We start from the raw sequence: 12850 nt of genomic DNA, 5'->3' as shown, positions 1-12850 counted from the left end.
AGATAATACAATGTATTGTACCCTAAAATATAAAAAAATTAAATCTAGAAACACATGTGTTCCCAAGGATTTTGGATAAGGGATTGTAGATCTGTGTCAGATTTCTTCTTGATTTTCTGATTAAATGTTATCATTGTTGTTAATCTTTAGATATATTGTTTTTAGAAGTATAATGCTATGTAGTGCCCTTATTATATACTGGCACTGCATAAGCACTCTATATATTAGCTAATAAAATGCTAACAACAACCTTATGAGTAAATTCTATTATTCCCATTTTATAGATGAGAACACTGAGATGCAGAGATTAAGACACCTGCCCAAATGACAGTTACTAAATAGCAGAGCTAGAACCCAGTCTTCCTCCATAGCTTGCACAATCTAAACCAACTCTGCCTTTTCCTTCTCCTCCCCTTTCCCCCACCCCATGCATGTAGTATTCATATTTAACTTACTTTGAAGAAGTTTTGAGTATCAGCCCTTTCCAAGAGCATGATTTTTACATCTACTTTGAAATACCAGACATCAACATTTTATATTTTCTTTACAAATTGGTATCTCTCAATATTTTTAAAAATTGTATTTGTTCCTGCCCTAATTTCAGCGATTTCTTTTGCCAGTTGAAGTTGGAGATTTACTTATCCTCATTCTTGGTCTGTTAAGTTTTCACGCTAACATTAACTTTCACCATCCTTTTCCTTTCCTCTGAATATCTTTGGATAATTATGAGGCACTTCCTTTACTGTTGTGGCATTGTCAGATGTCAGATCACATCAGAAATTTGCATCTACCAGGATGTACAAGGAACTCAAACATCTCAACAGCAAACAATCCGGTTTAAAAATGGGCAAATTATCTGAACAGACATTTCTCAAAAGAAGACATATAAATGACCAAGAAATATATGAAAAAATCCTCAGCATCACTAATCATCAGGGAAATGCAAGTCAAAACCACAATGAGGTATCATCTCACCCCAGTTAGGATGAACAGACAAAAAAATAACAAATGCTGATGAGGATGCAGAGAAAAGGGAAGTCTTCTGTCCTGGCAGGAATGTAAACTAGTAGAGCTACCATGGAGAACAGTATGGAGGTTTCTCAAAAAACTAGAAATAGAACTACCATATGATCCAGCAATCTCACTACTGGGCATTTATCCAAAAGAAAGTATATCAAAGAGACATCTGCACCCCCATATTTATTGCAGCACTATTCACAATAGCCAAAATACGGAATCAACCCACGAGTCCAACAACAGGTGAATGAACAAAGAAAACGTGATGTATATATACACAATGGAATACTATTCAGCCATAAAAAAGAATGATATCCTGTCATTTGCAGCAACATGGATGGAAGTAGAGGACATTATGTTAAGTGAAATAAGCCAGGAACAGAAAGTTAAACACTGCATGTTCTCATATGTGGAAGCTAAAAAAAGTTCATCTCACAGAAGTAAAAAGTAGAACAGAGGATACTAGAGGCTGGGAAGGGTAGGGGAAAGGGAGAATAGGGAAATATTTGTTAAAGAATACAAAATTACAGCTAGATAGGAGGAATAAGTTCTAATGTCCTACAGCACTGTAGGGTGACTATAGTTAACAGTAATACATAGTTTCAAATAGCTAGAAGGAGGATATTGAATGTTGCCAACAGAAAAAAAGACAAATGTTTGAAATGATAAATATGTTAATTACCCTAATCTGATTATTATACCTTGTATGCATCAAAACATCACTATATACCTATAAATATATATAATTATGTGTCAATTAAAAAATAAAATTTTAAAAATTTAGATCCAGTTTGCTGAGCAGAAGCACCTGTTAAGTGAAACCCTGTAGGTTTCTCTCAATGAACTGCATTGTTTCAGATCACTTTGTTTTAGGCATATTAAATCTGTGTTTTTGAGTTGGAATTGATTTTTTTTTCATTAGTTTGCCCTTAGGTAAGGGTTCTTCCATAAGCAATCAGAAACTGAGGTCAGCTGGACATGGTGGCTCACGCCTGTAATCCCAACACTCTGGGAGGCTGTGGTGGGAGGATATTTGGAGCCCAGGAGTTTGAGACCAACTTGAGCAAGCTAGCGAGACCCTATCCCTAAAAAAAATTTTTTTGTTTTTTTGGTTTTTTTTTTGAGACGGAGTCCGCTCTGTCGCCCAAGTTGGAGTGCAGTGGCGCAATCTCGGCTCACTGCAAGCTCCACCTCCCTGGTTCACACCATTCTCCTGCCTCAGCCTCCCGAGTAGCTGGGACTACAGGTGCCCGCCACCATGCCCGGCTAACTTTTTGTATTTTTAGTAGAGACGGGGTTTCACTGTGTTACCCAGGATGGTCTTGATCTCCTGACCTCGTGATCTGCCCGCCTCGGCCTCCCAAAGTGCTGGGATTACAGGCGTGAGCACCGCGCCTGGCAAAAAAAAGTTTTTTTTAAAAGAATTAGCTGGGTGTGGTAGTGCACGCCTTTTGTCCTAGCTACTTGGGAGGCTAGGTGGGAGAATTGCGTGAGCCCAGGAGTTTTACGTTAGGGTTAGCTGTGATAGTACCACTGCATTCCAGCCCGGGTGACAGAGCAAGACCCTGTCTCTAAACAAATAAATTTTAAAAACGAAAGATTCGATTATTTTTTATTTATTTATTTATTTATTTTGAGACAGAGTCTCACTCTGTTGCCCAGGCTGGAGTATAGTGGTATGATCTCGGCTCACTGCAACCTCCGCCTCACAGGTTCAAGTGATTGTCCTGCCTCAGCCACCTGAGTAGCTGGGACTACAGGTGCATGCCACCACGCCCGGCTAATTTTTGTATTTTTAGTAGAGATGGGGTTTCACCATGTTGGCCAGGATGGTCTTGATCTCCTGACTTTATGATCCACCTGCCTCGGCCTCCCAAAGTGCTGGGATTACAGGTGTGAGCCACCACAGCTGGCCTATTTTTATTTTTATTTATTTACTTATGTATGTATGTATGTATGTATGTATGTATGTATGTATGTATTTTTGAGATGGCGTTTCACTCTTATTGCCCAGGCTGGAGTGCAATGGCGTGATCTTGGCTCACCGCAACCTCTGCCTCCCAGATTCAAGCGATTCTCCTGCCTCAGCCTCTCTAGTAGCTGAGATTACAGGCATGTGCCACCACGCCCGGCTAATTTTTGTATTTTTAGCAGAAATGGTGTTTCTCCATGTTGGTCAGGCTGGTCTCGAACTCCCGACCTCAGGTGATCCACCTGTCTCGGCCTCCCAAAGTGCTGGGATTACAGGCGTGAGCGACTGATCCCGGCCTATTTTTATTTTTAATTTAGTTATTTCTGGCTATATAAAAGCAAGATGAATTGAGTATATATTGGATCATGAGGTTTGTCAAAGACTAATATGCCTGTGTAATATAAATAGTAGGGTCAATTTGAATAAGTATAGGATATTGAACTTTCCAAGTATCTATTCCTGATTGTCTCAAAGATCTATTGTAGATATTAAACAAATCACGTGTGTTGTTCTCTGTGAAAATTAATGTGTTGTCCTGGAATACAAAGATAAAAGTTCTGACACACTTTATGTAAAGCATTACCTTTTGTATAACGTTGATAGACTTGTTCTGAGCCAAACACAGTTTCTCTGAGGTCACTCAACAGCTCATGTTTGCTAAGGTTAGGGGTGCAATACATGGCCACCAGAGCTAAAAGGGAATTAAACCCAACCCATCAATTTTACTTTATTAGCACAATGCTGAACCAAATTAGCCAACAAGTCCATTATTAAATTGCTGAGAAACAAAAGAAAGAAACTGAATAAATATGTACATGTATTAAGACTGGCTATAAAGTATTTCAGTTTATTATATGACAAATTGGAGGCTTTGCTAAGACTTATCTCGGGTAACTTTCTGCCTCCATCTCATGAGGAATCAAAAAAAGGAGATTTTCTCATAGGACTAACCCAGAGACACAGCTGTTCTCTGCTAGTTCCTTTGCAACATTTTACCTTCCTATAGGGTCCAGTACTAAACTTTTGAGACACACCCAGTGATATTCACAAGGTGTAACAATGTTTTGGGTGTGCAAATTTAATAGTTACAATATACCTCAATTGTGTAAGAGCACATTTTAATGAATTTGTGTGATTAACAACTTTTGAAAATCTTCTGTTTTTTCTAACTTTTATTTAGAACATCCCTCCTCTATTCGGTGTGGTGGTCAAGAACATGGGTCTGTGTAATCTAATCACCTGGATTCAAAACTCTGCTTTCAGATTCCTATGCAACTTTGGGCAAATTAAATTACTTAACCTCTATAGGCCCCAATTTCCTCACTTATCAAATAAGGATGATAATAGTAACTAGCACATAGGTATATTATGAGGATTAAATTAGTTAATTCATAAGATGCGTTTAGAAGAGTATCTGACACATAGTAAGAACTCAATAAATGTGGACTCCCACTGCCTGTGGCATCACTTTTTTCTGCCCTTCTCTCCAGGTCCAAGCCAAGCACAAGCTCTCCCTCCCCGCCCCTTCTTATACTGCAGGCTCACAGAGGATAAAGCACTAAGAGACTGTGGTGTCTAGGCTCCCGTGTATTACTATCCTCTGGCCTAAGATTAAAACTGTCCTCTTCCTCACCAACTGCATTGTTCTTGAAAACCTCCAAGTATTCTTCCCTTTTCTCAGTTTTGGGCATCCTGATTACTAGAGTGTGAGTTCCTTGAGTGTGGGGACTGTGACTTAATTATTTTGATGACTCCAGTCCCTTTCCCTCTCCCTGGCGCAGAGTCTATGCTAAAAAAAAGATTTGTTGAATAAATGAAGTAATTCATTTAGCCTTTGTGTGTTTTCCTTCATTTTCTCCTAGGTATTCTATTCGGACTCCAGTTTTTCTAGAAATTTTCCTGCTCCTTTTTTAAAATTGTTGCTGTTTTTTTTTTTTTTTTTTTTTTGAGACGGAGTTTCGCTCTTGTTGCCCAGGCTGGAGTGCAGTGGCTTGATTTCGGCTCACTGCAACCTCCGCCTCCCAGGTTCAAGCAATTCTCTTGCCTCAGCCTCCTGAGTAGCTGGGATTACAAGTGCCCACCGCCACACCCAGCTAATTTTTTGTATTTTTAATAGAGATGGGGGTTTCACAATGTTGGCCAGGTTGGTCTTGAACTCCTGACCTCAGGTGATCCACCCACCTCGGTTTCCTAAAGTGCTGAGATTACAGGTGTGAGCCACTGCGCCCCGGCCCTCCTGCTCCTTTTATCTCTGTAAATCTTAACTTTACGTAGTGATGCCGAGATTCCATTCTGCATCATCCCAATTTATTTCCTTTTTCTTTTTCTTTTCTTTTTTTTTTTTTTTTTTTTTTGAGACGGAGTCTCGCTCTGTCGTCCAGGCTGGAGTCCAGTTTATTTCCTTACCAGCAGGTAAGAGGTTCAGTTTACTGCGCATTCCATTCGCATGTTAGGGAGGAAAAAATCCCATTTAGTTCACGTGGATTTAATTTCACTTACATTCTCTTGGCTCCAGCTGACTGATTAGTCCCTTAAAAATACTCTTTATTTCTACATATGTAACAAACTTGCATGTTGTGCACATGTACCCTAGAACTTAAAGTATAATTTTAAAAATACTCTTTATTTCATTCCTATTTGAGGATAGAGCCATGCCACCCTTAATTTCTTTACATGCAGAGTGAAAATCAGCTTTCTTATTTTTCACTTGGAGGAGGTGAGGATGAATTTGACCAATCTCTTAAATCTCTTAAAATTTTGCTTTTTTTTTTTTTTTTTGAGTCTCACGGCAACACCCAGGCTGGAGTGCATGGTGCTATATCGACTCACTGCAACCTCCGCCTCCCAGGTTCAGGCGATTCCCCTGCCTCAGCCCCCTGAGTAGCTGGGACTACAGGCACACACCGTCATGCCCGGCTAATTTTTTATATTTTTAGTAGAGACAGGGGTTCACCATGTTGGCCAGGCTGGTCTTGAACTCCTGACCCCAGGTGATCCACCCGTCTTGGCCTCCCAAAGTGCTGGGATTACAGGCATGAGCCGCCGCGCCCAGCCAAAAATTTACTTTTTAATACATACAAAAGATATACGCAACAGATATATTAAGTATAACACTTAATAACATAATGAATACTCATGAACCTCTACCCACACCAAGAATTAGGACATTTCCTAGTAATGTGTATCTCCTTTGTGTTTCTCCTCTATCTCTTCCCCTCTGCCATCATGGAAAACTAGGATCCTGAATTTTATGTTTATTATTTCTTTGCAGTTTTCTTTTTAAAATTTAGTTTCATCACAAAAATGCTGAAACAACATGTTGTTTAATTTGCATGCTATTAAGCTTTATAAAAATGCTATCATCCAATGTATAGTTTTCTGGAATTCATTTCTAAGATTCATCCATGTTATTCTATACAATGATAGCTCTTTCATTTTCAACACTATATAACATTCTATTGTGTGAATATACTGCAATTTATTGTTCTGTTGATACATACTTGGGGGGATTGTTTCCAGGCTTTTGAAAATTATTATTCTAAACACTGCTGCTATAAATAGTCTTATACAGGCCTCATGGTAACGTGTGCAAGTGTTTCCACCTAGAAGTAGAGTTGCTGCATTGTAGAGTATGCAAATATTCAACCTTGTGAGATAATTAATGCCAACTAGTTTTTTCTGTCTCACAGTGTATAAGAATTCTATGTACTCTTTAATGCTTGGTATTGTTATACGTCTTAATTTTTGCTAATCTATTGGGGGTTAAATGGTATATGCCTATTTTTTTATATAGTGGAAGAGTCATCCTTACTTAAAGTAAATTTCCTCTTCCTTTATATATTAAGAGCTTACAGCTTGATTTGACGTTACTGTGCCTGGGAATTCCCTTGAGTGAAAACCATTTATTTGTGTGATAGTTTCTGCCTGGGACATAAAAACTGAGATGGGCTGGAAGCTGCTAATTGGGTTGTTTGAATGCTGCTTTTAAGTTGATCTTGCAAATAAATGCCAAATTATACACACTCTAAAATTTCTTAATAGTCTACAAAAATGGAAATATGTAAAATTACATTCTTTACTATTCTATACTATCACAAATTAATCTGGGCTTGAGCTTATATACCTATCTGCAAAACTTTTTAAAATAAAGCTTCCTTCAATCTGATGATCTAGAATGTTTCCACTAAACTAAGTTTAGTAAAGATATCTTTGTGTATTTTCATATATATACGGCAAATATATAGAGACAGAAAGTAGATTGGTAGTTTCCTAGAGCTGCTAGGCTGGAGTGCAGTGGCACAGTCACGGCTCACTGCAACCTCCCTCTCCCAGGTTCAAGCAATTCTCGTGCTTCAACCTCCCAGGTAGCTGGGATTACAGGCATGCGCCACCATGCCCAGCTAAATTTTGTATTTTTAGTAGAGGTGGGTTTTCGCCATGTTGGCCAGGCTGGTCTTGAATTCCTGGCCTCAAGTGATCTGCCTACCTCATCTCCCAAAGTGCTAGGATTACAGGCACGGGCCACTGCGCCTGGGCCTGCATTCCTCTATATTTTAATTGAACCAAAGAGGTTCAATTTACCCTCTTTTGACATGGTTACATGATGCAACACCAATTAATCTGTCAATGAAATTTCAAAACCCCAAATACTCATCACTGTTATCTGCTGAACTGACCCACACACATTAACAAGAAAAATAAACCCAAACAGATGGTGCTGCTACGTTGTTCCCTAAAATACGTGTTTTTACTTGAAAAGGCCATTTTGTATATAAACAATTTCATCAATAAAAAGACATGGAGATGGAAAAAGAGATTCAAGACAAATGGCAATATGTTTATTTTTAAGATGAACTTTTATGGCTACTTGTGTTTATTTTCCTTAAAAACAAACAAATACCATTTTGTAATTTGTCTATTTTTTCCTGCCTTTGAATGAAAGATTTTTGAAGGAAGCGACTGTGTGTTGGTTTTATGTTTCTGTTTTTTTATTATATTGTTAAGTATAGTGTCATATCCCAAAGGGGCACTTGGAGACTATTAATTGAGTCCAAAAGTCCCTTCTGAGCTATTAATATTTGTTGACTGACAAAAATACTGAGTGAATATGCATGAACAAATCATAAGAAAGCTGTGGTTACTTTCTCCTGTATGGTACTATAGCTATTCTTGGAAGTAATCATTCACCAGGTGAATACGTTTATGCCAGGTGAGTATTTTTCAACTTTATTTATACAACTAACTCTGTAATTAGTCAAGTTGCTGTCAGCCATTGGTTTCTTTCAATGTTCTCTTTTAAAGGCAGGTGTTAAACCCCATTTCCTCATTCCTATAAAGGTGGATATTCACTTGTATATTCATTAAGGGACATCAGGTGCTGCTGAAGCAAAACTGACTCCAGCCAGAGCTCCCTGTAAGTGGGGACTCTTCTTTTATATCAAGCAGTGTGAGTTTGTGAGTTTTGCTTTGTTTTTGTTATTCTGTAAGTGGTGATCTATAAGATGGGGCAAAGCTAGAGCTTAAGCCTTTACTTCTAACATGGATTGCAACATGACCACATCCTCATTACAGTAGCAGCTTCCATCATGGCCCCCAACAATGATTCCTATGCATCCTCGTGTAGTTCTCTCCCACCTATATCACCAACAGAACATGGCAGTAGTAGTGGTATGTCACTTGCAAGATCAGGTTATAAAAGACTGCAAGGACCCAGGGATCACAGACCAAGTTAGAACCTCTGTTATTTCCAAAGGGAACTGTTTCTGAAGCTAGGAAGTATTAACCTGGAGCCTGAGCCCAGAAGGTCCAGGACTTTCTTGGATCTAGAAAAGTGAGAGAAAGAAATATCTGGGCCGGGCATGGTGGCTCACGCCTGTAATCCCAGCAGTTTGGGAGGCCAAGGCAGGTGGATCACCTGAGGTCAGGAGTTCGAGACCAGCTTGCCCAACATGGCGAAACCCCGTCTCTACTAAAAATACAAAAAATTAGCCAGGTGTGGTGGCGGGCGCCTGTAATCCCAGCTACTTGGGAGGCTGAGACAGGAGAATCGCTTGAACCCGGGAGGCAGAGGTTGCAGTGAGCCGAGATTGCGCCACTGCACTCCAGCCTGGGCGACAAGAGTGAAACTCCGTCTCAAAAAAAAAAAAAAAATCTGAATATATAAGTAGAAATAAAAAGGAATTTCACTAGAAGACAGCGAAAAAAAGAGAGCACCTAATAAAAATAAATGAAATATACATGCTACAACATGGTTAGACCTTAAAAACACACTATGTAAAATAAGTAAGTCACAAAAGACCAGATATTGTATGATTCCATTTATGTGTGATGTCCAGACTAGACAAATATAGAGGGACAGAAAGTAGATTGGTAGTTCCCTAGGGCTCTAGGGTTAAGGTAGGGTTGGGGGTGATGCCTGGGTGTGGGGTTTCTTTTGGAAGTAATGAAAATATCCTAACATTGATTGTGGTGGTGGATGCAAAGCTAAATATACTAAAGCCATTGGATTGTACACTGAAAATAAATGAATTGTATGGTATATGATTATATCTTTAAAAAGCTGTTTTAAAAAACACTGCAACCTTTGTCTTGAGCTCTCTCTTCTTTCACTTGTTCTGAGGGAAGTCAGCCTCCTGGTCTTGGGGACACTCAGGCAACTTGCCTATGGAAAGGCTTTCTTGGCAGAGGACTGAGGTTTCCAGCCAACAGCCAGCAAGCAACTGAAGCTTGCCAATAACCTTGTAAATGATGTTTGCTAATCTGTTGGTGGAAAGTAGTAACTTATTAAAGTTTTAACATGCTGTTTTCCAATTTGAGTGATATTAGGCATATTTTAACATGTTTAAAGGTATTTGTATGAGGAAGACAAGAAATAAAAACACAGACTCCATATTCAGTGACATTAGGAAACATCTTTAACCCGAAGGCATAGTATATGAAGACTAAAAGTGGATGGAGAAATGAAAAATGACTTAGCAAGACAGAGGAAATTCAAACCTAGGTACTGCAGAGGAAGAGAACACCAGCAAGAAGCACACTAATTTGTCCTATGGAACCTCAGAAAGCCACAGCAGGTGAAGTATATGTGCAAGGAGGGAAGGGGCTGAAAGGGGCTGGATTATTCGAAGGTCTATATAAGGATCAGATAGGACCCAGATCCTTACTCCTACTTCCACCCCAAATAGACACTTTCCTCTCTTTCCCCATACAGGAGACAGAAGGTGTCTTCTCTGGAGAAATTGAACTAGAAAGGATGTGGACTTGGGTATATCAGGCTCTAAGGAATGGGTATGAAAACAAGGATATGGTATAAAAACATAAAACTCTGAACTCTAAAGCAGAATGTTATGCATTTTTCCTGACCCAGCTTCAGAAAGCTAGCAGCCAGACTGTTGCTATCTCTAGGGAGGAGATAAGAGGATCCTTCTCTGGAGAAACCTAATTGATACAGATTAAATATTTTCATGTACATCAGCAGCTTCATAGTATAATAGAATTCATTACATATTTAGAATGTAACCACCTCTCACCACATTCACTACTGCCATCCTGATGCCAGCCACCATAATTTCTTACTTGTACTGCAGCAGCATTCTCCTATCTCGTCACTTGCTTCTACCTTTATCTCTGGAGTCTATTCTCAACCTAGTAGTCAGAACAGTCTTTTTATTACAGAGCCCAGATCATGTCATGCTTCTATTCAAAACCTTCTAGTGATAATAGGTCTCAATAAGAATAAAAGCCAATGTCCTTACTATGGCCTACGGGTCATATATGATTTCTGCTCTGTGAGGGCAGGTTTCCTCTGCCCTCCACCTCTCTGATCTTGTGTTCTTCTAGTCTCCAATTTGCTTACTCTACTCCAGCCATTTCAGTGACCTTAGGAGAATGCTAAGCACTCTCCCACTTCTGAGCCTTTGCATTTGCTTTTCTCTCTACTTAGAATGAGTTTCCCCCAGATATTCCCTTGGCTAGCCTTCTTACCTCCTTTAGATCTTGCTCAAGTATAATCTTAACAGAGAGGCCTTCCCTAGTCACCTACATTAAATAGCATCCTTCCCATCATTCTCTTTTAGTCTGCTTTATTTTCTTCATAGCACTTATCACTACCAGATGTTATTATTTATTTGCTTAATCATTTGTTGTATATCTCCGTTGATGAAAATGTAAGCTTTTGAGGGCAGAGATTTTTTCCATTTTGGCTCACTGCTGTATCCCAAGCATCTAGTATAGCACCTGGTACATAGTAGGTGCTTAATAAATAATTGTTGGGATAAATGAATCAATAAATCACTCAAAAGAGATGGTAATATAATTTTCTCTTTTGATTGTTAATATGATTATCACAATAAGTTTCCTAATGTTGAACTATCCTTGCATTCCTGATATGATCTCACTTGGTCTGGTGTTTAATTCTCTTAAGATGTCACTGAATTTTGTTTGCTAGTATTTTAGTTACTATTTTGCATCATTATTCTTAAGTAAGATTTCCCAGTAGCATTTATTTAGTTGTGATACCTTTATCAGATTTCGTTCTTACATCTACGTTGGATTAAAACAAAGAAGCATCTTTTGTTTTTCTTCTCAAGGCAGCCAATATTATCTTTCTGGAAGAAGAGAAGAGTTTGCTCTAACTTAAAGAACCAGGATTGGCTGGGCATAGTGGCTTATACCTGCAATCCTAGCATTTTGTGGGGATGGCTTGAGCCCAGGAGTTCGAGACGAGCCTGGGCAACATAGCAAGACCCCATCCCAAAAAAAAAAAAAAAGGACCAGGATTATTTCAGTCCTTATTTTTCTACAATGTGTGAGGCTGGGTTCCACTTAACTCATGTCCTCTTAATTGATCTTGTCCATCAAAGATAGTAAAAAATTATCTGAGAAGATGTTTATCTCCCTTGGGAGTTCTGGACTTCCCATTTGCTTGGTTAGAATCCTTTCTAGGATGTTTCTAGGATCCTCAGGTTTCTTTTAATTGGAATCTTTCTCTGGGAGAGGGACTTCTGTCTGGACCTTGACCCTCTCTTAAACAGAGTGTTGACTTTTAAAATACATCATTTAGCTTCTAATCGATGGCTTCAGTGTAGTTACTGGGAGTGGCAGTTATTTATGCTGTAACACAGTGATGTCCTCATTGGCTATTGTAGTAGGTAAGTATGTTTGCATTATCTTAAAGAGGCCCATACTTACTGTGCGTCTTGTTATTTTTGTCAGTGTTTTCATTTTGCTGTCCCTTCCTTCTTAACTTTTCTCTTTGAAATCATCATTTTTATTTGTCCTTATCATCTCTCATGGATTTGAAAAACACTGACACGCTTGTTAAAATTGTGCCTAAAATAAAAAGTCAATAGTTCTTTAGCCCAAGAGAATCACTTATGGCAAAACAAAAAACATTTAAAAACTTTTGACATCTCTTTTGACTCCTCAGAGTTTTTACTTCATGCTTATTATTTTACTCTAGATTATTTACCATATGATTAGCTAAGTGCAGAGACATCATAGATGCCTGGGTTCAAATCATGGCTAGCTCTGGCTTTTGGGCAGGAATCACAAATTTTCTGAGCCTCAGTAACATGGGGATGATAATTAGATTTATTTCATAGGGTTGTTGTAGGGCATACATGATTTAATACATGTAAAACATTTAGAATAGTACCCAGAATATAGTAGGTAGTCAATAAATTTTACCTTTCATTATTATTATTCTATTTCTAGAATAGCTTTCCCTGATGTTCTTCAAGGGCCTGATAAATATAGATGAAGACGGTCAAAGCCATGTTTAAATCTCCTTGTAACAGGAGTATGAGTGCAGTATTATTATTTTCCTTTTTTTTGAATTTTTTTTTATTTTGAGACCGAGTC

The sequence above is a fragment of the Pongo abelii genome, chromosome 4 (genome assembly GCF_028885655.2).
Source record: "Pongo abelii isolate AG06213 chromosome 4, NHGRI_mPonAbe1-v2.0_pri, whole genome shotgun sequence".
In the NCBI taxonomy this organism is placed as follows: Eukaryota; Metazoa; Chordata; class Mammalia; order Primates; family Hominidae; genus Pongo; species Pongo abelii.
This window is presented reverse-complemented; position numbering follows the sequence as displayed.